A 27,337-nucleotide genomic window follows, 5' to 3' on the forward strand; every position below is an offset into this window, starting at 1 on the left:
TACTTATAAAGCATTAATTATTCTTAGTTAATGTTAATTTCTTACTGTTTAATAACATTACTAAAATCAAAATAACTTATTTAATGGACCTGAGATAAAACTAAAATTGATCAGTTGTATTTCTTGACTAACATTAACAAAAAATAATACTTTCTGTAACAAATGTAGCTATTGCTCAATCTTAGTTAATGCATTAAATAATGAGACCTTATTGTTGACCTGTTGTTCTTTATAGCCTAATTATTTTGCACTAAAATTTTACTTTATATATTTTTTTGTGTATTGTATTGTTGTATTTAAACATTCAGAGTTCTTTTTGTTATTACAAAAAGAGTTCTTAAACCTGTTATACTATGACAACACTTTTTTTTGCAACTTATTTCAATATCGTGATAAAACCGTATACCGTGATAAAAGCTTCAGCAATTAATCGCAACATGAAAATTTGATACCGTCACACTGGGCACCTGGACATGGATTTCAGTTGACGCAAACTCTGAATCATCATGCACAACTGGCAAATTTTCGAGGCGTCATGTGATTTATCTACAATTTATGGGCGGAAGTATCAAAAGATATATTATTTCTTTAAGAATAGAGCTAAATCTAAATTAGATGTTACCTCCTTGTCTGATGATAGCATAGGCATGCTACAAGTTATGGAAATAGATAACAACTTAAGTCATAATTTCCAGAGGGAAAATGCAGTTTTCTAGTTCTAAAATATTAGTTATAAACAAAAACCAAAAGTGAAAATTAATTTGTCTAATGTGAGGGAACCCTGGAGACTCTTTTACTTTTAGGTGACTTTTGTAAATGGCAGATGTCATGATTTCGAATAAATATTCTTTTGGTGCAAGCTGGTGAAACTGATTTCTTGATCACTTCCTGATGTAACTGAATATTTTCACTGAGAAGAAGTCACATGTTCACACTGCTCGAGTGAGCTCCAGATGAGACATCAACAGGAGGCACAAACTGATGAATATTCATCAGGATGTGGGTTTTCATTGTGTTTTTCATCAGTGTTAAAGGTAAGATATCTAAAACTTCATATTATTTTTGTTGTTGTTGTTGTTTTCTTTCATTAGATTTTAATTCATTGTGGTCTGTGTTTGCTCTCTTGCCAAAACACATTCAGTAGCTGGTCTTTGCACTTATTTTTTGTAGTCTTCTATTCTGGAAATATAGAATTGCTATATATATATATATATATATATATATATATATATATATATATATATATACATATTACTGCTAATATGTTTGGTTCCTTTATGACCTTTATGTTTTTTCTTTCACTTTTGGCCATGTGAAATATCCTTGACAAACAATTTTTACAGTAAATGTGTTTAATAGAACTTGCTGTTCACAGTTCCACAGTTTCATAGTGTAAACATAGAAATGCTCCCTTAATCATGAAGGTTAGCGTGTGATATGTTCAGTACCATTGATCCACAAGGTGTAAAGTAAATATTATTTTGAGTAGGCTACGCTGTTGCGAAAAATTTTATATTCAAATGGCTGAAGTCTTAGGTTCTTCTTGGTGTTCCATGGAAACAAAAGTGAAGAAAAAAAAAGTATGTATGCATCATTTTAACGGAAGGGGTTATGATCTGAGCAGGGGCAGCAGTGATGAATATTTCCTGTGTGGTTCAGAGGACATCTCACCTACAATGAAAACAATCAAGGAAGTGAAATCAGAAGTAGACAGAAGTAGACCAAATAAAATCACTAAAAAACTGTCAACCCTTAAAGTACACATAATGTGCCTATCTATTCTGTGTGTATGTGTGTGTTTGGAAATTGCATCTGGATTGTTTGCTCATATACTTTAAAGTTAATACATAATTTTTTTTCCCCCTAGCAAGTCATGAAGCAGTGATGTGGCGATAATGTAGTTCTTACTGTCTTAGAAATTTGACTTATAACTATTAGTAGGATATTATAGTTTATGACAAATAGTTAGTGATCCTCATTTGAATGCTACTTTGGATAAAAGTGTATGCTAATTGTGTAATGTAATTGTTGTGGCAAAAATCAACAGGACTCTTATTGCATAAGAGACAAACACGTCCAATTGTCTTTCGAAAGTTTTATTTCTTGCAAGAAAGGTCAGACAGTCATACAGAAACACAAGTAGCCGCAGAGTGTAAGACAAAGAATGGAAGCTTCCCTTCACTTTTATATCTCTGACCTCCAAGGCTGAAGCCTCTGTCCTTTTACCATATTAGGAACATGTTTACCACTTCAGTGTTTTCCGCCTGTCACCCAAAGAATGAATATTTAAGCACTTCTGAGAAAAACAAAATCATTTAACCATAAGCATATAAGTAAAATCATATGGAAATTAAACAGAAACTCAAAATTTCATCCACATAATATATATCAAATCTGAGAATGCAATCTTGAGAGAGGGGAATTGTTAAATTACAGTATATATTATGATGTATAATGACAACTTGAGAACAGGTGAGAATTTGTGGTTTTGGCTCGCTTTTCTGCACACTGATACAAATAAAATGAAAGCATTTAAGTACAAATAAACAGATGTATCCTCATACATATACAGGTGCTGGTCATATAATTAGAATATCGTGAAAAAGTTCATTTTTTTATTGTAAATTATTTTAAAAAATGAAACTTTCATATATTCTAGATTCCCTACATGTAAAGTAAAGCATTTCAAAAAATTTTTTTTGTAAATTTGTTGATTAGAGCGTACAGCTAATGAAAGTCCAAAATCCAGTATCTCAAAATATTAGAATATTTACATTTGAGTTTCATTAAATGACCATCCCTACAGTATAAAATCCGGGTATCTTTTGTTCTTTGAAACCACACTAATGGGGAAGACTGCTGACTTGGCAATGGTCCAGGAGACAATCATTGACACCCTCCACAAAGATAGTAAGTCACAGAAGGTCATTACTGAATGGGGTGGCTGTTTACAGAGTGATGTATCAAAGCATATTAAATGCAAAGTTGACTGGAAGGAAGAAATTGGGTAGGCAAAGGTGCACAAGCAACAGGGATGACCGCAAGCTTGAGAATACTGTCAAGTAAAGCCGATTCAAACACTTGGGAGAGCTTCACAATGAGTAGAATGAAGCCGGAGTCAGCGCATCAAGAGTCACCACACTCAGACATCTTCAGGAAAAGGACTACCAAGCCACTTCTGAACCAGAGACAACGTCAGAAGCATCTTACCTGGGCTAAGGAGAAAAAGAACTGGACAGTGAACAGTGGTCGAAAGTCCTCTTTTCAGATAAAAGTAAATTTTGCATTTCATGTTGAAATCATGGTCCCAGAGTCTGAAGGAAGACTGGAGAGGCACAGAATCCAAGCTGCTTGAAGTCTAGTGTGAAGTTTCTGAAGTCAATAATGATTTGGGGGGGGCGTGACGTCTGCTGGTGTTGGTCCATTGTGTTTTATCAAGTGCAAAGTCAATGCAGCCATCTTCCAGGAGATTTTGAAGCACTTTATACTTCCATCTGCTGACAAGCTTTATGGAGATGCTGATTTCCTTTTCCAGCAGAACTTTAGCACCTGCCCACAGTGCAAAAACCACTTCCAAGTGGTTTGCTGACCATGATATTACTGTGCTTTATTGGCCAGCCAATATGCCTGACCTGAATCTATGGGATATTTTCAAGAGAAAGATGAGAAACAGTTGATCCAACAATATACAGATGATCTGAAGGCTCAATAGTGCCTCAGCAGTGCCACAGGCTGATCACTTCCATGCCACACTTCACTGATGCAGTAATTTGTGCTAGGAGCAAGTCATTTGCTGTAATATGTCCTGCCGATCAAGTATTGAGTGCACAAAAGAACATACTTTAAAGAACTTTAACTTTTCTGTTTTGCAAATCCATTTTTTTATTGATTTTAGGAAATATTCTAATATTTTGAAATACTGGATTTTGGACTTTCATGAGCTGTACGCTCTAATCATCAAAATTAAAAAAAAAAAACTTTTGAAATGTTTTACTTTACATGTAGGGAATCTAGAATATATGAAAGTTTCATTTTTAAAAATAATTTATAATAAAAAAATGAACTTTTTGATGATATTCTAATTATATGACCAGCACCTGTACAGTTTCAAATACACACTGTAAAGCAGCTGATTATTCTGCCAATTTTATAAAAATACATTAAAAATGTAAACATGACAATTTTAAACCGGCAAATCCAACAACGCACACTGCTACTGAAATCTATTTTGTACCTTTAACATACTGACAACCATAATGGTGGTAAAAGAGGAAGCCACATGAAGAATTATGAAGAAGTTAATCACAAGTAGACTTTCCAAAAGCTGAATTACACTAGTACAGAAGGTGCACAGAGTCATAAAATACTGCTTGCATTTGGATCCAGTCTTTCCTCTTCCCTGCATTGACTATGTTACAGAACGACTGGCCATAAATGGATCTAGCAGCAGTAAATCTGGATTTGGCTGGCTGTGACCTAGTCTCAGCCTCAGACGTCACACCCACGGACCGTTGGCTAAATGTCTGATGCATATGGAACACTTAACTGGAAACACTTCAGGAGTTTCGAAGTCGTCATGTGGTTAGTTGAATTCTACAGGATGTCCGGGAGACACGTGTCGCCTTCTTTAACGGTCCACCTGGAAACAAATACTGCAGCGCTAAACCCCCTCGTGGAAGAAGAATGCCGTCGTGTTTCCAAGCGCTTACCAGGATCAACTAAACACCGGATTTTCAAAAGTATGTGAAGTTCGTGGCTCCATTGTTGCAGTAATCATGCACAATGCTCTTGAATGAATAATTTATAGATGCACGCCGGTCTGTTGTTGCAGGCACATTGACTTTACATTTTCACGCCTGTAAACATGACACGAAACAAAACGAACTGTGATTGGTTGCTTTACATGTCAGTCAAATATCCTCTTGGGCAGTCCATGTCCAATGAAAGCTGTGATAGAGTCCAGACCTTCTGCCATCAGTCTGAAGGTCTGGCTACGCGAGACTAGCCACGACCTGACTGACTACCTCATGAAGATCCTGACCCAGAGAGGCCACAGCTTAACCATCACGGCATCGGTTCTATTGAGAGAAATTCCCCAGTCTCGTCCCGTCATGGCCGCCACGCCTGAACCCTCAGCCAAGATGGCCGCCATGCCTGAGTCTGTTCCTGAGAGAGAATTTCCTGAGTCTGTTCCTGAGAGACAAATTTTCGAGTCTGTTCCTGAGAGAGAATTTCCCGAGTCTGTTCCCGTGAAAGAAATTCACCAGGCTGTTACTATAAAAGAGAGTCTTCAGCCAGGATGGCGGCCACACCTGAGACTTCGGCCAAGATGGCCACCATGCCAGAGTCCAGAGATGGCTCCAGTCCCAGTCCAGGGTCCAGAGATGGCTCCAGTCCCCGTCCAGGGTCCAGCGTCAGCTCCAGTCCCCGACCAGGGTCCAGTGTGTCGGCTCCAGCCCATGAGCCCGCTCCAGAGTCTGCTCCGCCCTGGCCACCTGCTCAGCCTGCTCCGCCTTGGCTGTCTATCAAGCCTGCCCTGCCCTGGCTTCCTGCTCTACCTCAGTCTCCAGGCCCTCTTCCCACACTTCACGGGCCTGGCCCTCCATCCCTCCCCCTGTTCCGCCTCTGCTCCACCTCTCTCCTGGCCCTTGATGGTCACCAGTGGGCACTCCACCCCAGACCATTGCCAGTCAGTCATGGACTTCATCCCCCATAATCCTTTGCCTAGACTCATCATCAATGATAATATCCAGCTGTGCATCATTGTTAACCTGGCCTATAAGCTTGTCTTTCAATCAGTCTTTGTCAGTCATTGTCTCTGCAAGGATGTAGTGTATGTTTTGCCTTGTTTCTTGTTACCTCTTGTTTTATTAAAATGCTGCTTGCATTTGGATCCAGCCTCTCCTCTTCCCTTCATTGACTATGTTACAGTAACAAACATGACACTAAAATAATGCAATAAACATTAATTAAAGTGCCCCATTATGGATTTTTATATAAAAAATGTATATAAAGTTATTGTCTCTCAAAAGTAAGAGTCAAATCTGAGTCAATTAAATGAGTCATTTGTAAAATGAATCCCAGGCTGTTTCGTTGTGACGTCAGAACAAAACATTAGCATATTGCCCATCCACTTATTGCGTGCGCAGACTCCAGGGAAAATTTATTTTTTCAACAATACCACAGCAGTGGTCTTTTGTTGTGTTCCTGTCATTTTACTGACGACTGCTTCTCAAACCTCGGGGAGTTTAACGCAGGATTCACAAATCGCTTTGTCTTAAAATATGGATCAATGTCCAGTTTATTTGGACCAGCTTGCTCCTCTGAATCTCAGCCTGTAAGTATGATTAATAATTGATCTTTATATTTTCTAGCGATCGTTCAAAATTCATAGTTTTGTGTGTTATGTTGTGTGACGTACACCCTAGTCTGTATGTCTCCTGCTAACCGGCTAACTCGCGTTACTGTAGTTCTGCTATTCAGATGTGTGTCCAATATTGTCTAAAAATGTGTTGATTTATGCTTGTCTGTCTTATTACTTGGAGTAATGATCAAGGATGGTGCACGACTTTTGTTTACAAAGTGTAATGCATTATCAGCTATTCATGTTTGTGCTCGGCTAACATGGGAGTTTACAAACTGTTTTTTTCCTCTGCGTTATTATTACAGTAGAGTGGAGCTCTATCTGTATTGTAATAGGATGTTAAGATGCTAGTCCACGCTAACTAGTTGAAGTATTCTCTCTGTAAACAGTAAACACTCATTGTAATGTCAAACAATGATATAGCCATTTTTACTTTGTTATTAATTATGATTGAAAAGTCTGTGTACGCATCTTGCCTAAATGTTTCTTATGTTAGAGGTTTTCAGCTTCGCTTGGCATTCTGATACAGTTCCCACAGGTGCACCTACATAAAGTATAACAGTAATGCTGCTATCACGTCTTTTAAATAATGCAAACTAAGGTGACACTTACCATAGAGAATCGTCCTACTCCAGTCGTGATTGCGAATCAGTTTCTGGTTGATTGAGTACTTCTGACGTTTCATCGTCGGCCTCTGGTTCAAATTGATGCGATAAAATCAATGCTATCTTTTCTGTCCATACATTGAATACAATGTCTTGCGAATTGACAGCTGTCATTCAGTTATCACAACGGGTGCGTGCAGTAGACCAATCACAAAGGATTGAGCCATCTGACCAATCAGAGCAGTGTAGGCTCACAGAAAGGAGGGTTTAGAGAGACTGATTCTTTGAACTGCTTCAAACAAATTGTTTACAAAACATTGAGAACTGAGGTGAAATTAAATGTATATTATGAAAAAACAAAAGTGTTTTTTGACCTTGCATGCATGTAAACCTGTTGTAGGAGACTCCCAAAACAATATTAGGAACCTTAAAAAAGGCATAATAGGGGCACTTTAAACAAAAGAAAATGTAACATAAAACCCAAATGTGCATAACTTTTAGAAACTACATTTAACAGTATTTTACTGTTAAAAAAAAAACAAAACAAAAAAACACATGAAATGTGTTTTCCCCCCTGTATATAGTGTGGGAACTTACAGTTAACCTATTAGCATTTTTCAAATTACTTACCATTTCAACTGGGAATATCTGCATTTCTGCAGCAGAGAGTTGTCAGAAGTGCTTCATCTAACAATTCTATTTGACTTGACTTCTAAAGAATGAGAAATGAATGATTTCAAACACAATTATTCAACATACAACCTATATTTAATGCATATTTATCTAGTTTCAGATTTCGTGAATGGTAATCAGGAAGAGGTAAAGACCTTGAAGGAGGGAGGCGTTCTGACTCTACATACAGGAGCTCAACTGAACAGAGACTCTGAGACAACATGGCTTTTTAAAAGTGACAGCCAAACCACCCGTATAGCACAGATAAATAATGGAAAGGTTTTTACCAGTTTTGAAGAGAGACTTACTGGCAGATTGCATCTTGATCAAGAGAGTGGATCATTGACCATTTGGAATATCAGTACCAGTGATTCTGGACTTTATGAAGTATCATTCACCATCATGTTATCCATCTCTGAGAAGAAGTTCAAAGTTAATGTATATGGTAAGTTACAGCTGCTGCACATTTATACATTACATTATTACCATAGTGTTGTAGATAATGGAAGTTACTTAATGAATAAATCTCATGGTTTCTGGAAAATGGGCTCATTAAAAGATGTATATTTCCTCTTGTCCTAAAGCACCTGTCTCAGTACCTGCTATTGAGTGCAACTCATTGGTTACTGCGCACCAATCTTCAGGTGAGTCTTTTAAGTCAGTTTATTCAGTTGCTATCTTGTTCTGTAGGGTCCTTATCCTGACCTCTAAATCATTGTTGGGCAAAAGGGGCAGGAGCTTATTTAGGAGTCATTAAAGCCATAAATACTGAGAATAAAGACCTCCTGAACTTTAACATTGAAATGTAACTTATACAAAACAAATCTCTACCAGGTACTTTGAAGCAGCCACAAGCAGTAGAAGATTTCTGCTCTGTGCTCTGCTCTGTGAGAAATGATCGAGACGTGTTCATCTCGTGGTATAAAGGGAGTGAAATGGTGAATCAGACCAGCAATCCTGATCTCAGCATCAAACTCAGTTTACCATTAGAGCTTCATTATAATGATTCAGAGATCTACAGCTGCACGGCTGCAAATCCAGTGAGCAACAAGAGCGTCAGTCTTCATATGAAAGAGATCTGCCAACGATGTAAAGGTACGAGAACTACATTTAACACAAAACAACCTTCTTGCCACAATTACCTTTGTGCGGCTTCTGTTTTTCCACAAAGACATTTAATGAGACAGAAGATGTTTATAAATAAGTCTCTTCTCTTTCAGATTGTCTGGATCACTGTGGCGTCACTGAGTCTCTGATTCGACTGGTTCTGTCTGGTCTGGTGGGAATCGCCACTGTTTTCTTTGTGGTTGAACATGTGAGGATCTCCTCATCTCAGAGAAGAGCTGCTGCTTCTGTGTGATGATGATACTTTCATGAGAGTTTGCAGGGTGTAACTTTTACATTGAAGGAGGTTTGCAGGGTAAAGAGTTGAGGTGTAAAGCACCTCATTTATTACTTTGGATAAAGGTAGCCTGTCTGCTAAAATGATATGTAGTAGGCTAAGTGTGACCAGTATGCTTTGCAGGTTACATAAAATGCACACAAACTTTTATGTATACTAACCTAAATATATTTATGTGTGAGTATGAATTTTTAATTTGTATGTTTGGCGGTTTGACTGTTATAATCATTAATCATGTATTAAAGTTTTGACTAAAACTTTAATAGCCTAATTTTGTTTAGTGTTTCAGAGTAAAAGCGCTATTAAAATAGCATTAGCAGACAGCACGAAGATCCCAGCTTTTTTTTAATCAAGTATGGTTTGAAGTTAAAAGTTTTTACCCTTGTCAATGTTTTATTAATTAAATGTCTATTAAAGTTTCCTCAATTTCATTATTCAGATAAAAGATTGTCAAGAACGCTGCTTGAATCGAGGCGCACGTTCAAGCTCAAACCGGTGCGCAACGTTTTGCTACAGTTTCCGGGTTGAACGACGTGTTTCCTGGAAATGGTGTGCAACGGGTTTGAGATACGTTTTCTCTTGTTTGGTGGGTGTGTCATAAATATCAGCCCAATCAGCGGCAAGATGTATATAAACCACGCGGTATTAAAGAGACAGCTCGCACAATGGGTCCAAGTAATGTCTTTTACAACTGTGTTTTTATCCTATTTTAGACTCTTATCCTGGATGGCAAGGGCAGCGACTGTAACATATTTTTCAGCATTAAACACGTATTTATACCAATTTCATCAGGCTCCAAAATTCTTCATAAAGAAGGGTTAGGGATTATGGCTTTCTCAGCTGCCATAGTTGCATCTCTTGCGTCATCAGAACAGGGTGTTCAACGCACCACCGTTTCCGTTTAAAAAACGTTTTGCAACGTTTTGTCAGGGCTGAACGCAGTCCTGGCCTGAAGATATCTACTTGGCTATATTCAGTTACAGTCATAGCGCCACCTGCTGGCAACAGGAAATGACATGTTTTACACTGAGATTAACTCATAGAGATTTAATCAGATCAACATCATTTTTGGTCAGTCTAATCTAAAGGCCTTTGTGAAATTGTGAAGATCTTGAGTTTTCGCTGAAGGGCGTGTCTGTGGCTGACCAACAAAGTCGCCATTAAACAGGAAGCTGTTGTAACTCAGGTGTACAATGTCCGATCTGCCCCAAACTTCACATGTGTGATAAGAGTCCTGGGGCCTTATTTATAAAACTTTCTGTAGATTTCATCCTAAAAGTGTACATACACACAAAAGGCTAGATTCCGTGTATGCACAAAAATGTTCAGATTTATAAAACCATGAACACCAGAACCTGAGCAAAAATCCCTTTATAAATCCCGGTCAGCGGAAGATTGTGCATATGTGCATCTCCACCCGTCTCCTCCCCAAAATCACCATATATGGAGCTTACAACGCCTAGTTTTACTATGCATAACCTCATCTGAATATCATTTCCATGCATATTCCCATCCACGTGACACCATGGTTAACATCGTCAAAGGTTCAAGACATTAGAAATATTAGATACGACTATAAATACCATTTGTGCCCTACACATTACATTGATAAAAACATCCAATATCCTTGTTATGTTTTAGAATAAATATGTCAAAATATCCATAAAAAACAAAATTATAAATACTTCAGTTGATTCATTCAATTGCATAAATTCAAAACTGCATAAATTCAAATCAAATTTGTGCAGTTTTGCTGATAAGCTGAACATATCTTTTAGGATGTTTATAGTCTATTTTTAGTGGAAACAGATCGGCCTACTTATTTATTGCAGTGTAAATACAATTGTCTGTCTCAGTGCATCACTGACAAAGTAGAAAAGGAAATGTGCAGATCTTAGCGTTTTCTTCAAGTTGTATCCTTGAAATAGTGTTATTTTTCATAATTGTTTGAAGATGCCTTCAAAAAAATTAACTTTTGATGGTGTATTGAAGTCATAAAATAATTTACATTTGAATACATTTCCACTTTTTGTCCAGACAATTTAACAAATAGCCTTGAATATAAGAGTGTTTTGTATTAATTGTTTTAATGAAAGATGGATTACTTTACACACACTATTAAATTCACTAAAGGAACGTTTTATCGCAAATTTCTCCATGAATGAATTATATTGAATACATCTATCAAATCAACAACATATAAAACTTTTTTCTCATACACTCTTGTTTGAAAACTGTCTTCCTATTTACTGTAATGTTCTATTATTCCACAAGGGGGAGCCATGAGAAGTTAACCTTTTAATCAGTAATCTTCCTCTGATGGTGTGCTTTTACAGACAACACAGGAATAGTCAGTGGGTGTAATAAAGTAAGAAAATGGGAAAATTTATGGGAAAAAGTGTCAAATGAGATTTTAATATTTCTTAGCGAATACAACTAAGTCTAAATTGCTGATCAGTTTATTTAGGTATTTTGATGTTACCACCTTGGCAGATAAGAACGAGGCCTGAAGACCTGAACCATTTCAGAAATGAAGCCATTGCAAAAAAGCCATTTTAATTTTCTGCCATAACCAAATTAGGCTACATAGGCCTGTTTTGTATCTCCTCTCCTAAATCAAACATGATAACACAGAAAAGGTGTCTACTATGTTTTTATGGTCAAGGATTACAATGATATACAACATCATAAACTGTTCAGGTGAATATTAATGGTAAACTCAGTGACATTGTGAGAAGGATTAAAATGAATTTGCAGTATCTGAGAAGATGCAGAAAAAATGTTCAAGCATATTTCATGTACTCTTAATTTACAATCACTCTCTGGGACCAGAGTTGTCTATTACATTAGTGTCCACAAGGGGGAAGCATTTATTTTCAGTTGATACCTCTCAGAACAGCCCTTCCTCTCCATGAACTGTTACTATACTAACACCAAGACGGACAGAAGCAGGGAAAGCGGACAAGAAGAAGGGTGGATGGAAAAAACAAGTTACCAAAAAACTGGAAAGGCGTCCTGAGAGTAGACCAAAAAAAAACAGAGCTCTTTCATTTTCTGGCCAGGAACCTTGTGGAAATGTTGACTACCAAAACAAGTTGTTTCCTCTTGTGTGATATGTGAAAATGCATGAAAGTTGGTCCACTTGTACAGTTTGAGAGTCAGCTAATGAACCATGTTAGGGAACAGGTTTTTAAGAAAAATGTTTTTCTTTTTTCTAAAAATGTACATTTATTCACTTCAACTTGATTTGTGTCAACTCCATCAGATGCATTAAAAAGCATATTTTATTTGATCCATCCAACAACAGTGTAAAGTCTTCAATTAGCCTGTAATAATGGTCTTCATTAAAGGAGCCAAGTGAAAAAATACATTCTCTAATTTTTTTTTTTTTTTTCTGGGTTAGGGTAATTATGATCACTCCACTTCCTAAATTCATTAATTCTCTACCCTCCTTTTTAATATTAAACATATATAACCATAGGTAAATCATAATATCATGTAGTTCAGTTGATGTTTTGACAGAGTTGACAAAAACTACATAGGTTCAACTGAGGTTACAACTGACTGACAAGACAACAAATAAAGACAACTATTAAAAAGCCTAATAAAAACCCTAATATTTAACAATTGACCTGTCGCAGGGAGTTTGATTGACAGGTGATCTAACTAGTCATAACGCCGAATCCACTGTTATGTCTGACAAAGCAGTCAGGGGAGTTAGTTATGGTGTCTGAAAAAGCACACCGCCAGAGGAAGACATTGCAGGGACGTTGATTATCCCAGTTATTCAAATAAAAGCATAGTGGAGTATAATGAATCAGCGTGTCGAATAAGCGGTTCGAAGCGCCAAAGTCACGTGATTTCAGCAGTTTGACACACGATCCGAATCATGATTCGACACGCTGATTCATAACGCTCCGAAGCTTCCAGAAGCAGTGTTTTGAAATCGGCCATCACTAAATGAGTCATTATTTTGTTCTTTTTGGCGCACCAAAAATATTCTCGTCGCTTTATAATATTAATATTGAACCACTGTACTCACATGAACTGATTTAAATATGTTTTTAGTACCTTTATAGATCTTGAGAGAGGAAATGTCATTGCTCCCTATGTAGGCCTCACGGAGCCATCGGATTTCAACAAAAATATCTCAATTTGTGTTCCGACGATTAAAGAAGGTCTTACGGGTGTGAAACGGCATGAGGGTGAGTAATTAATGACATTATTTTCATTTTTGGGTGAACTAACCCTTTAAGATAACTCCACATCAGCTACATAAATTAATCAACTAACCATTCAGAAACGTCCTGTTGCATTCTACATGTTGTCACTTCTTCTCGAGTCTCTCCATCATTGTCCAACTTCGGTTTGAACATAAAAGTCTGAACAGTTTCTGACATTTTCAGTGAGTCTGCATGAGGTAATCGGCGCTGCTGAGGCTGTGTGCTAAAACAGGAGCTCTTGAAGCTCCGCCCTCTTCTTGGGATCAGCAGCTCATTTGCATTTAAAGGGCCACACACAAAAACGGAGTGTTTTTGCTCACCCTTAAAAACCATATATGGCATCTAATGGTAAATTCTTGTGACACTGTACATGTGATAATCCTGTTATAATTAGCTTTGCTCATTTGATGTGTGTGTAACATGTACAGAAAGCTTCCTGTTAAATACATATATTGTTTATTAGAATTCATACAAAATTGTTTGTTTACATACACTTGATATAACTGCCTAATTGAAATGTGAGTGCTTTTCCCCTTGTGGTGATATCATCATGAGCCAACATAATTTCCTGTCCCCTCCTCTTCCTCTGGGCATTGTGATTGCATGGAAGAGAGCATGAGTCACTCATAGAGGCTGCTTTTCTGTTGTTTTCATATCAGTAAAAGATCAGCGAAACTGCTGCTTGCTGTCCCGTGTCTGTCTCCACAATGCTTCAAAACTCAACGCAGAAAACGGACCAGTTACATGTGGTAAGCATTTGTTGTAGGCTAGCTACTATTGCATTAGGCCTACAGGTTATTACAGGTCAAGTGCTTAGTGTGTTTGTCTTGAGAATGTGGTTTTGTACACACGCAACAGCTGTTCTTAAGCAGTCCTTCACTATGGCAAACACAGAGATGTGAAACAATCCTGATAACCACAAGATAAACTGTGGTTTTCCTGAGACACAAATGCAGTCATACAGTGCCTATATGAAGACATGTCCTCTTTTGACTTTTGCCATATAACCAGATTCTAAACAATTATTTCCCCTTCTTTTGTAAATACTTGAAGTATGCATATCCTAACATAAATCATGATGCATTGATCTGATTGAGCTGTAGAAGCATTTGTTCATCTCTGACCTGCAATCAATAACTGGGCTCAGCTGCGGGAGATTATTCTGAGGAGTGGGAACGCTTAAATGCTGAGAAAGACGACAGTGGTGGAGAGCTCCTTGTGTAAGTGTCGTAGAGCTCTGCTGTAGCGGTCGCTGCCGTACTGCCCTTCGTCTCATGCCCCAGACATCCTTTTCCTGTTTTTATTGCGGTAGGTATTGGCCCAGATATTAAACGGATGTGGGTCACTTCATGCAATGATGCAAGACTGCAGGCCTTCATATGGCCTGGACAAAATGTATGTGAGCCTTAAGTGGCCTACATGTAACATGGCAAATATGGCCCAAATATTTTAATATTACTTTTCTCCTGTTTATTGGGTAGATGATATATCTATGGTGACTCCTCATCCCTGTGCCGCCCTGGAAACCCCTATTTGTTGTATGTAGGTTTCCGTTTGAAAGGCCTTCTAATAATAATAATAATAAGTTTGATTTATATAGCGCCTTTCCAGGGCTCAAGGACGCTTTACAATGTACAGTTATCAAGGAAGAGATAATACAAGTAGAGAATGATGAAAAACAAAGTGTAATGGTAGCCACCTATCATTACACACTTTTAAGTGTAATGGTAGGTTTTGAGTGTTTCAGGTAGGTTTTAGGTGTGTTTCAGGCATAAGGGTAGGTTTTGAGTGTGTTTCAGGTGTAAAGTTAGGTTTTAGGTGGCTTTCAGTGTGGTCTGTCAAAAAAAGACAAATATAATAAGTAAATGATAAAGAATTGGGTCAGGGTTAAGTCTTTTCGATGTTAAAAGTTAATGAGGATAAGCGCGACTTTTCCTCCAAACCACTTCACCAGAAATCCAGCTAATTTCCAGCTAATTTCATTTGTTAAGGTTACGGGTTGGTTTAGGGATCAGTGTTTGGTGTAGTCAGTATAATACTGTGATTGACATGAACAATAAAATCTGGCTTCTGACGTCACACTTGGATGTGGGCCGTAGTCTCAGCCTCAGACGTCATGCCCACAGACCGCTGGCTGAACGTCTGATGCATATGGCACACTTATCTGGAAACACTTCAGGAGTTGTGAAGTCGTCATCTGGTTGGTTGAATTCTACAGGATGTCCGGGAGACGCGTGTGTCGCGTTCTGCGTGGAAACAAATGCAGTGAAGCCAAACCCCCTTGTGGAAGAAGAACGCAGTCATGTTTACAAGCGCTTACCAGGATCAACTAAATGCTGGATTTTCAAAAGTATGTGAAGTTCGTGGCTCCATTGTTGCAGTAAACTTGCACAACATTCTTAAAATTAATAATTTATAGATGCACGCCGGTCTAATTTTTGAAGGGACATCGACTTTACATTTTCACTCCCCTAAACATGACGTGAAACAAAACGAACTGTGATTGGTTGCGTTACACGTCAGTCAAACGTCCTCTTGGGTGGTCCTTGGCCAATGAAAGCTGCGATAGAGTCCAGAACTTCTGCTGTCAGTCTATGCGAGACTAGTTTGGACCTCCACCACAGGCTGCAGCTACACGCTTCTTTAATCTATTGAAAAGTTGAAGATACACGGGGCAACTTTTTGAGCAATGTTTGAGCATTGAGAATGAGCAACAAATTTCTATCGGATACTTTAGATCAGTCGTGGGCAATTTTTTGAGATCCTCCAATCAGAATGCTAGCAGCCGATCACGTGATCGGCTTGGAGAGTTCAGAAAAAATTCAAACAAGATGGCGGCCTCTCAGCGGCAGTGTAGCGAAGGAAAGGAGAGGGAACTTATATCTTTTTATGCTGGTAAGTTGTCATGTGTCAACCCAAAACAGCGAATTTACCTAATTTAATGCTTAAGATACCAACAGATGTACCTAGGCATGTAATTTAGCCATAGAATATTTTTAGTTAAATGCTAAAAAACCGCGTTACATGTAACTTCAATGGCGTAGGCCGTTGGGAGTATGGCACATGAAAGTAGCTTTTTGACACAGGTTCGAATCCAATACATTATACACAAAAGTAAAAAAAAAATAATAATGAAACATTACATATACACAACTAACAATCTGTATAAACCCATGGGTGCTTAAAGGGGTCATGAACTGTGTTGTTTTATTGTTTTATAATGTTTCCTTGGGTGCACTTATAATGTTAGTATGCTTTTTACATCAAAAATTGTCATAATTTAGAAACGAAAGGCATTTTTCCTACCCTGATTTTAGCCCTCTGATTTGAACGCTCTGTTTTAAGGGGCGTGTCTGCTGTGAGACTTCAGTGGAAACGCCCACTGCTGTGATTGGCTAACATCTTTGCATATGAAATAACTAAATATTACTCTCTCGAAAACTTTTAGCACGTTTTTACTATTACAGCTCTCAAAGGTTAACTAATCGTGAAAAGTGTTGATTTTATTTAGATCTACAGCATTGTATTTAGATCGTGGCATGAAAGGTTGCAGTGATGAACATTGTAGCTGATCACAAACATGTTGTTGAGCGCATGAAAGCAGTGATCTCGTCATTACAACTCAATTTCTGCACACTAACAAATGCTTTCATCTTCACTAACAGTGCAAACGCGATATAACTAAGAGATTCATTGAATAAAACGGGCATAGAACTCAGTTGCTGATAAACTCGCACTGTTTGATAGTTCCAGCGCGCGCCGTTTGATTGACAGCTCCAGCAATTGCGTTCTTTGATCGCTTTCTTTACATAATTTAATCACCAGATAACAGATCATAATAACAGATTATTTTCATCCTACTAAGAGAAACAACGTGAAGTTGAGCGTTTAGTCACTGGTTTGATTTACTGACACAGACAAAGAACATCTGACTGTACATGAATCATTATATATCAGATCAGGTATTAGAATGAACACAGTTACTTACATGTTGTTGCATTACTGTCGAGTCCATATCGTAAAAGTCTGTTTGCAAAGCCTGTACCAAAATGTGATTGATTTACCAAAGAATCCAGAGTGAAATGTACCGAATACAAATAAATAAAGCTTAACTGAGACATTAACATTGTTGAACATAAATCACCATATTCCTAGCATTAGGATCCTTTCAAAGGTAATGTTATTTTTAGTCCTGTATCGCTCTTCTCTCCTCCTCATCTCACTAACACGCCAGTGGGCGGGGCTAACGTTACAATGATGAAGTAGGCGTTGGTTTCTTCTGTGGAGGCGGGGTTTCACCTACCTATGACGTCATAGATAGGCACATTCCAGGATCAGTCGTTGGATGGGTCTGGTGTCAATAAAAGCTTTTATTGGAATAACAAGGAAGTTTCCAGTTCTTAAACTTACAGGATATTCTTATAGTATGGTTATCAGTTCATGACCCCTCTAAACACACCATATAAAAATGAAAAAGGAACAGAAAAGTTAAGAATCATTCAGCTGCTATTCCCCCTTCCCCCAGACAAAACTACCAATGGTTCAGTCCAATAAGGGGCATGCTAATGCTATAAAAACCCATCCACATGGTCTGTTTGATGGTGCAGAATGAGACTGGAAGGCCAAAAGCCAAAACGAAAGGTTTGGGGGGAATTCTCACAAGAAATAAATGTAATTCTGACTGAAATTAAACCGTGTTGTGACATTCTTTAAAAGAATAACTGATTGAACAAAATGTTGGCCAAAAACAACAACATAGTATCATACTCATTTGAAACAGGCAAAACAATTACACACCACCACCACAGTTTAAAAGATGGTAAATGCCGGCATAATCAAGTAATGATGTGTGCATGTGTATCAAGTCCATGTAATTTCTTGTTCTGTGGTTTTTGTTGTACATGATTGTACACATGTTGTACACCAGTTTTTGTAGATCATGAGGAAGTGGTTTTGCTTGCATGCAACTTGTATCCAAGAGTTGTGTCGTGTGATGATTAAGTGAAAAGATGTGTGCTTTAACTGTGTGATCTCTCTTGATATGTGAACTACATATCTGGTAGTAGGTCTGTTTTTGCCAAATACTGCAAGTATGCACATCCTGAGGTACATCATGATGTATTGATCTGTTTGAAGATCAGAGCTGTAGAAACATTTGTTCATCTGATACATCAAACCTGCAGTCTCAACAATACTTGCTTCTTACTTACTTCTTAAAACATAAAAATAATAAAAATAAATAATAAAAACTGTACTTCTTGAAACGATTAAAAATTCAAATTAATAGCATCCATACCAGCATACAAGTTAACATAATTCTTGTAGTGAATGTGTAAATACACATTTTCATGAAATAAATTCAATCTGTATTACTTCAAGTCTGTGTTTTTGTGCATGTACACTTTTAAATGTAAACAAATTTATATTGTATGAATATATGATGTCATCTTAAACTGTACACACTATAAATTAATGTGTATTGTTTAACTTTTATGATATTACTCTGACAGTGAAGCTGATGAGTGCATTTAACCAGTCAGATGAGAAAACACCAGTCAAAGCTGTGGGAAAATATACAAGTGGGGGAAAAAGACAGAGATAGACATTGACAAGAAATGATTTTAGGATACAAATTTATGCAAATATTTTTACACTTACAAATTTGTGCCCACTTATACAAAAATACAAAGAAATCTTAATCTTTTGCACTTGCAAAAGAAATGAATGTCGCTTCATACAGTATCTCATCTCATCCACAGATCGTGAACACTGTCCATTGACTGATTTATTAATATTGCACACATAACTGGAAACACTAATCATAGCCTGACTCTCCAATGTGGCACTTGTGTTTGAAAAAGTACTGTTGTTCATATTAATTGTACGTGTGCTTAAGAAAAATGAACCGCATCTGACAGTTCAGCAGGCTTTAAAGGCAACGTTCACACTGTCAGTCAAATCTGATTATTTCTGTATTCAATTGGAATATGATCTAAATTAGTGTTATTACTGTACCAAAATTTCATCAGTCGGTACCAATAAGTCAAATTTCACGGTTCTTGGGACCAACTTTGCCACACACACACAGAAATTAGCTTTTAATTTTAATGCTTTTAATGACTATAAATAAATAGATGAAAACTTTGGTATTTAGCCTTCAAATACTGTTCAGTTAATAAGAAAAGTTAGTAATAAAACGAAAATCAAAGAAACATTACAGGTAACAGAACAAGCAGAAGTTTTATTGCACTTACACAGCAAGACTTAATGCACAGATCTATTTTGACATATCTGACCATCATTGCTGTGGTTTTTCTCTGTCAAACAGATCCAATCCCACAATTTAATACAGTTGTCACTCCTGAAATTTTGCAATGTGTACTTAGCGACATGAAAAATAAAACTTATATTTAAATTATAAATGGGTTATACAAACTTGATTCCAAAAAAGTTGGGACACTGTACAAATTGTGAATAAAAAAGGAATGCAATAATTTACAAATCTCATAAACTTATATTTTATTCACAATAGAATATAGATAGCATATCAAATGTTGAAAGTGAGACATTTTGAAATGTCATGCCAAATATTGGCTCATTTTGGATTTCATGAGAGCTACACATTCCAAAAAAGTTGGGACAGGTAGCAATAAGAGGCCGGAAAGTTAAATGTACATATAAGGAACAGCTGGAGGACCAATTTGCAACTTATTAGGTCAATTGGCAACATGATTGGGTATAAAAAGAGCCTCTCAGAGTGGCAGTGTCTCTCAGAAGTCAAGATGGGCAGAGGATCACCAATTCCCCCAATGCTGCGGCGAAAAATAGTGGAGCAATATCAGAAAGGAGTTTCTCAGAGAAAAATTGCAAAGAGTTTGAAGTTATCATCATCTACAGTGCATAATATCATCCAAAGATTCAGAGAATCTGGAACAATCTCTGTGCGTAAGGGTCAAGGCCGGAAAACCATACTGGATGCCCGTGATCTTCGGGCCCTTAGACGGCACTGCATCACATACAGGAATGCTACTGTAATGGAAATCACAACATGGGCTCAGGAATACTTCCAGAAAACATTGTCGGTGAACACAATCCACCGTGCCATTCGCCGTTGCCGGCTAAAACTCTATAGGTCAAAAAAGAAGCCATATCTAAACATGATCCAGAAGCGCAAGTGTTTTCTCTGGGCCAAGGCTCAAGGCTTAATTTTACTTAATACTGTTTTATTTATCCGCTATATTGACAAGACCGTTTTGAAGGATATTGGTTTACTTATGGCCTTTCTGTGCACTTGAGCTCAACTGAGACTTGACGTTTAAAAGGTTGTTGTGTCGACCTTGATTTATTGCAGCATTGAGTTGTTCAGTTTTATTTTGATTTTAGAAAATAAACTTGATTTCTCATCTTACAAATCAATTGTTTCTTATTTTCACTGGCATGTCTCTCAGGACTAGTGCATCTCTGAGCCTACCTTCAGCATGAGTAAAATACTGTTAAAATCAGATACTTTAAGACTTTTACTCAAGTCATATTGTAATTGGTTACTTGTAACTTGTTGTGGAGTCATTTTCGATGTAAGGTATCTGTACTTTTACTCAAGTATAGTTTTACACCTCTGCTTTATGAAAAATGTCATTAGATACATCAAAAGACCTGAAAGGTTGAGAGAGAGGTGAAGGGCTTCATACTTGCAGACAGCAGAGGTTTCTGTGGCTTCTTCAACATCCGCTGCTGACTCACGTTTCTGAAAGTCAACACAAAAACACAATTACAAGTCACGTAACCAAATAAAAAGTTGCTGTTGCCGTTTGCTGAATATGGACATCATATTCATCGATAAAAGAATAAATGTAAGCAGTACTTGCCCTCCGGCATTTACAGACGTAAACAACCCCCTGAGATGACGAGAGGAATTAATGCACATAGCCAGAGGAGTTGAGATGAGTTTTTGAGAGGTTTTGGGGTGGAGGAGCGTGGTGGCGTTATAGTGGAGGAAAATGATGCTTCTATAGGATACAACAAGGACAGAAAATGATAGAGGGTTATACACTGCAAATCAAATGACCCATCACACAAACCTTATTGTTAAACATTAAAGGCAAACACACATAACAGACAAATTATAGTAACACACTCACTCACCGTTGACAACAAGCGTAGCATTCACCTCATACGTGTCCTTTCCAAAGAAGGCTTGTGCTGTATAGAGTCCTGATCTGGAGCTGTTAACATTCTGAATGGTTACAGACACGCGTCCTTCCTCAACCAGCAGTGAAACTCCAGGTGGAGGGGTTTCCTCGTAGGTCCAAGGGTGCTGTGCAATAACACTGGTCTCTTCCTGGTTGTCTTGTTTAAAAGTAATCTTCACTGGATCTGCTTTCTCCACTTCATCTATGTCGAAGTGTAGCGTAACATTCTGTCTATGGGTTGCCTCGAACTTCGACCCAGCAACAATCAGAGCTGGAAATCAGAACCACTGCATTAGAAGAACAGAAACTGACAGTACCGTTTCTTTTGGTTATACAAGTGTCAGGCCATTAAATCAATTGACCTACCTGAAAGAAGTGCCAAACTGATAGTGACAATGGTTTTCATCTTCAAGATTAAAATTCCGGAAAATGACCAAAATTAGCTCTGAAAAATTCTTCCCCAGTTTGTTTTAAAGCATTAGGCTGAGGAGCTCCGTGACCGTCTTTGCTAGCTATGCAGACCACATTCATTAAGTTAAATCTATGTAAAGTCCAGTTCAAGGAGGAAATAGTGGCTTGCTTAAAGCACTGCAAGCTGTCACAGACTGAACTGCACTTTCCGCCTACATGCTTCCCACAACCATACTGGTTTGGCTCACTGATGATGTCAAATCATCACAGCCAATCGCTAGGTCTTAACCAGTTCTTTGGGGTGGAGTCTGGATCGAGAAAAAAAAAAAAACAGTTTGGTTATAATAGAAGAATATGATTTAACAAAAAAAAAAAAACCCTAGCTTATTTATCTTTATGTTTTTTTCTTATTATTTGCCTATTTCCTTGTAATTTACTCTTGCACCTGATCCTGCTGTTATAATGTAATGATGTTTTGTTGTCGCCATGTTTTTACAAGATTAAATTAGTAAAAAAAAAAAGTACTGCCCTGTCCCTCTACTTTCCGCTCGTCACTATCGCCACCTATAGTGCTGATCACAGATTGCAGAACTCTTCCAGTTTGTTTTCCCTCGTTTTAAAGTATTTCAATAATTAAACTCGAGAGTTTTTATTTTTATTTTATTTTATTGCAGGGGTATGGTTAGGGTTGTGTATCTATAATAACGTATAGCATCTATGTGGCCAAAAAAAAAAAAAAACTGGGCGGATATTCCCTCATCCTTTATAAGCAATTCTAAATTCCTACTTTTTAAAAGCAAAACCTGCTTGTTTGCTTGTTAACAATTTAGACGGTTGATGTGAAATATTGCACAGTTTCTTAAACAGCAATAGGGAATATATTAGTCTGCGTGAACAGATTGACACTTAGATTAAAGGTCATTGCGTTCTGCGTTTCTTAATGTAACAGATTAATTACTCTTGGATGTTAAAATCCTTTACTTACTTGCGACATCGAAGGTTTCTGAAGAGAGAACGATTAGCAAGCATTTTCAGTCTTATGGCTTCTTCTTTTGGTTTTTGGCGAATTCTTATAGCTGCCGTTCGTTGTTCGAATTATCATTACATTCGGGCTGCGTTCCACTCCAAATTTTTATGCCCTTCACTGCTAACTTCCCTCCGTCTCGCGAGCCGCGTTTCCACCCCAGGAACTAACTTTGGGGTAGTGCTCGGTGTTTTTCGACCGCAGGAACCAGGGTCTAAATGAAGTTACTGTGATGCGTTTGCAAGTGGACTTCACCTATTACTCTTAAGTGAGATTCCAATCCGAAGGGAGCGAACATGTTCAGTTCGAATGGGAACATAGATACATCACTTCTTCACAGGAAGTGGAGAGGGAAAATCACCTAACTGTCATTTCGCATCGCGTGACCTACAATGGAGCAGAGCCGTTGAAAGAGTTTAAAACGGATCTGCGATGGACGAATTTATGTATGCGTTTTGAGTATTCATAGATTTTGGAAGCAGAGTAGGCTATTTATGAATGGTTATGGCGATGAATGTTACATATTCTATTGTACGAATTGGCAAGTAAAAGTGCTGAAAAGCAGCTGAGGCTCTGTCATTTTTTATTTTACTTTATTTACCTCAGAAGTGTTTACTATGCGGCTGCGCGTGGAAAATAAAGTGCACGAGACCAGACCATGGATTAAAGGATTATTAGTTCACTTCCAAATAAAAATTTCCTGATAATTTACTCACCCCCATGTCATTAAACGATACCAGACGAGGAATAAAGGTCTTATCTAGCGAAACGATCGGTCATTTTCTAAAAAAAAAAAAAAGTAAATAAAAATACATATGCTTTATAAACACAAATGATCGCCTCGCAAGTGCTTCCGCCAAACCGCATTGCGTATTCTTCAAAAAGCTTATGCTGTCCTACACCTTCCCTGTTCTACTTACGGAAAAAATGGAACTGGCGCCGCGTTCGTTCCGTAATTTTTTTTATATATATATTTACGGTAGGAAATTTACAAAATATCTTCATGGAACAAGATCTTTACTTAATATCCTAATGATTTTCGGCATAAGAGAAAAATCAACAATTTTGACCCATACAATGTATTGTTGGCTATTGCTACAAATATACCTGCCTTATGACTGGTTTTGTGGTCCAGAGTCACAAATATGTTTAAAATATCACTAAAATAAATATTTCTTGTACTTAATTTTGTGTTTATAAAACTATTCGTTTTACATGTTAATAATTAGTTTGTAATGGGTTTTTTTTTCCTTCAGAATATCAGGATAATTGCCATTGATTATCCAGAATTGTGCAGCTCTACTTCCACTGTAACTTTACCTGTGCTAATTTCAACTCGGAGTGGGAGAGCTGTAGAGCTGTAAAGTCCCACCCCAGCTAGTAAACAATCGGAGAGGCTCTCAGAGTTGAAGTTAGTGTAATACTCGCACTGCTCCGAGCGGGATTCGAACCGGTGTTTCCACCGGGAGGTGGGCGCCTTATAAGGACGCCTTTAGCATCAGTCGCTAATGTGCCTCTTGAGACCAGGGAGTGAGGTTTTACTTGCACAGCTCTTTACTAGCTGGCCTCCTTTACACTCACCCCCCTAAACCTCACTCCCATCCGGGTCACGGCACCAATGTAACTGGTCTCTTATGCTCTTTGCGTTGTGTTGTGTCAGTAAAGCTAATGCTTCAAAAAATCGTCTCCCATCAATTTATTCACTAAGAAAACACTGATAAAACACCGTAACACAGAGTGAGTTGATATATTCCAGCATATTCAACACTCCTTGTGTTGGCGCTACAATAAAACACACATTTTGTCACTGTCACTATTTCTACATGTGACCTGTTTACATAATATTATTGCCAACTGAATATACTTATACAGAATTATTATAGGCCTACTAAATAGACTTTTCAATTTGCATGTTTACTTAAACAAATGTAAACTTAAGTTAAATTTAACATAATACAAACTGAAGAACTAATTTGCTAGTACATTTCTTCAGTAATACTATATTGAAATGTATTGGCTTCATTTTTTAGGATGTGTGCTGCATTGCTCTGACTCTGGTTTTACTGAGGTTTACTGGCAGGGCAGGGCCCAGGTCTCGCTACACACACAGAAAAACACACTCACTTATCGCCACCTAGTGGTGTATTGCTGTAACCTACAGAAAGAGTCACTGAATTTTTCTTTTTAGTGAGTGTGGATTTAACATATTTGATTAACTGGGATAATCAACGTCCCTGCAATGTCTTCCTCTGGTGTTGTGCTTTTACAGACAATATAGGAATAGTCAGTGGGTGTAAGAAAATAAGAAAATGTAAGCGTCTACAATTTATAATTTATGGGAAGAAGTGTGAAATGAGATTTGAATATTAGCCTACTTAGCGATTAGAGCTGGATCAGTTTATTCAGTTTAGCAAGGCCTGGGAAACTCATGGAAATGAATAAAAACTTAAAAAGTCAAAATTTCTAGAGAAAATGCAATTTTCTATTTCTAAAATATTAGCTCCAAAATATTATATTAGTTTCTAAACAACAACCAAAAGTGAAAATTATTTTTTCAAATGTGAAGGAACCTTATAGTTTTAAAGTTACCAAACTCAAAGATTAGTGGTAACCTGAAAAACTGCAACATAACAGAAACGTCTATAAATCCCAACACAACAGAAGAGTAAACACAAACACATATCTCCCTATATTAATCTTGTGCAAAAATACACAAAATAATTTCGACATGTAGGCTGCATCTGAAATCGCATAGCCTACTTCCCTACTATATAGTAGGCGAAAAACAGTATGTGACAAAAGACCTATGTCTGAATTTGCAGTAATCATAAAAGATTCAGCAAAAAGTCCCCGGATTACCTACTATTTCTGCTGAGATTCTGAAGTGTGCATACAATGGATAATTTACTATCCCATGAGGCCAAGGTAGAGGAAGCAGGGAAAGAGTTGGTTTCATTTCTTAGTTTCTAGTTGAAAGTGTGTTTGTTGTGAATATTTAGATCTGGTGACTTCGTTCATACATTATTTGTTCAGCTCACGGGCAGCATTTAAAAACAACATGAACACCTGTAGTGGGAAATCTACTCACCTTCAGATAAAAGTTTGTATATTTCACATATTTGCAATATTTGGAGGGGACTTACATGTTTAAAAAGTTGTTGTTAAGCATTAGCTTATTAAGTTCATGTTGAAATTTTATGAATTTAATTTTTACATTTTTCATAATCTCATAATCTTCATAGTCTGTAAATGTTTGTATCTCAGGGGATACGTTGCCCTTAAAGGGTTAATGATAGTTGCTCATAGTTGCTCATACTTGAATACATTCAGTAGTCTGCACTAATTTTGTACCTTTTTGTAGTCTTCTATTCTGGAAAATTGGCATTGCAGCACTTCTAATATTTTTGGCTCCTAGTGTTGTCACGGTACCAAAATTCCAGTAGTCGGTACCAATACCATAAAAATTTTACGGTTCTCTGTACCAATTTCGGTACCACAGCAAAATCTGTTGGAACTATTTTACTATTTTATATAGCCTATTTTAAAAACATATTAAATATGGTAATCATACATATAAATATTTGGAGCGTGTGTGTATGTTCGTGTGTGTGTATATATACCTCAAAAATAAATTTTGAAAAAAAAAAAAAAATGCTCAAACATCCATTTTGTAACAGACGTGCGTGTTTATTTTAGCTATTCCTTCAAAGAAACGACACACTACAGCCTGTACAACTATGAAATAAATATCGGTAAATAAGGGTAATCTAAATAATAAGAAAGTTAAATATTACGACTATTTAAAAAAATAAAAAAAACATTCGTTTTTTATTTCTACACAAAGATGCGTCATAAAGCCTACTGCTCTGCTCTTTGAGAGGGATGAGGGACACGAGCAGGAAAGAGACCATTTCTCTTTAATAATATCTTCATGTTATCTCCTGATGTTACAAGCAACTGACACTTGTTGTAAAAGGTCTGAAGAGCGAGTTTTATCTTCACATATTCAGGCTATATTTGATTTAGCGCTGCCAGAGAAAGCGAAAGTAAAAATCACCAGCGTGTGTGAAACGCGCTATACAAATAAACTTGACGCGCCGTATTAAGTCTAATAACAAGCACAAACTGTGTTAAATAGAAACTGAAAAGGTTTCTGTCCTACAGTGTTTTTTCTACTCTACCACAGTAAAGAATAAGCATAACCTATAATAGGCCTAAAAGCGAATGAAATGGACTCACCTACCTCTCTCATTTGGTATGAACCAAAATGTTTCCATGGCTGTGATGTCACATTTAATTGCTAACCTATTATTTCTTTTGTAAACAAAGCTTTTTATCAGTGGGTACCGAATATTCTCGGTACTACCGGTACTACAGAAATGCTGGTATCGTCACATTTTCAAAATTTCAGTACCGACTTGGTACCGAAGTACCGGTACTTTTGACA

The 27,337-nt window shown here is 37.3% G+C and overlaps 1 protein-coding gene and 3 long non-coding RNA genes across 6 annotated transcripts in view; 2 read left to right on the forward strand and 2 right to left on the reverse strand.

The window, feature by feature from the left end:
• LOC127505138 (uncharacterized) overlaps positions 1-27,337 on the forward strand; it is a 162,748-nt gene that overhangs the window by 132,205 nt on the left and 3,206 nt on the right. The gene's annotated exons all lie outside the window — the stretch shown is intronic.
• LOC127505151 (uncharacterized) lies at positions 884-9,811 on the forward strand. The gene is made up of 5 exons (XR_007927590.1): positions 884-1,034; positions 7,757-8,086; positions 8,226-8,285; positions 8,476-8,736; positions 8,862-9,811. It is a non-coding gene; the product is annotated as an uncharacterized LOC127505151 (long non-coding RNA).
• On the reverse strand, positions 18,883-21,016 carry LOC127505143 (uncharacterized). Its single transcript, XR_007927580.1, has 2 exons — positions 20,955-21,016; positions 18,883-20,295 (listed from the first exon to the last, which is right to left on the reverse strand). It is a non-coding gene; the product is annotated as an uncharacterized LOC127505143 (long non-coding RNA).
• LOC127505141 (uncharacterized) lies at positions 21,132-27,167 on the reverse strand. 3 transcript variants are annotated; one of them, XR_007927577.1, is made up of 4 exons: positions 27,134-27,167; positions 21,822-22,174; positions 21,409-21,726; positions 21,132-21,272 (listed from the first exon to the last, which is right to left on the reverse strand). It is a non-coding gene; the product is annotated as an uncharacterized LOC127505141 (long non-coding RNA). The 3 variants fall into 3 exon arrangements; XR_007927576.1 differs by lacking the exon at positions 27,134-27,167 and adding an exon at positions 22,852-22,866; XR_007927575.1 differs by lacking the exon at positions 27,134-27,167 and having other exon boundaries at positions 21,822-22,203.

Source organism: Ctenopharyngodon idella, chromosome 22, assembly GCF_019924925.1.
Source record: "Ctenopharyngodon idella isolate HZGC_01 chromosome 22, HZGC01, whole genome shotgun sequence".
Classification (NCBI taxonomy): Eukaryota; Metazoa; Chordata; class Actinopteri; order Cypriniformes; family Xenocyprididae; genus Ctenopharyngodon; species Ctenopharyngodon idella.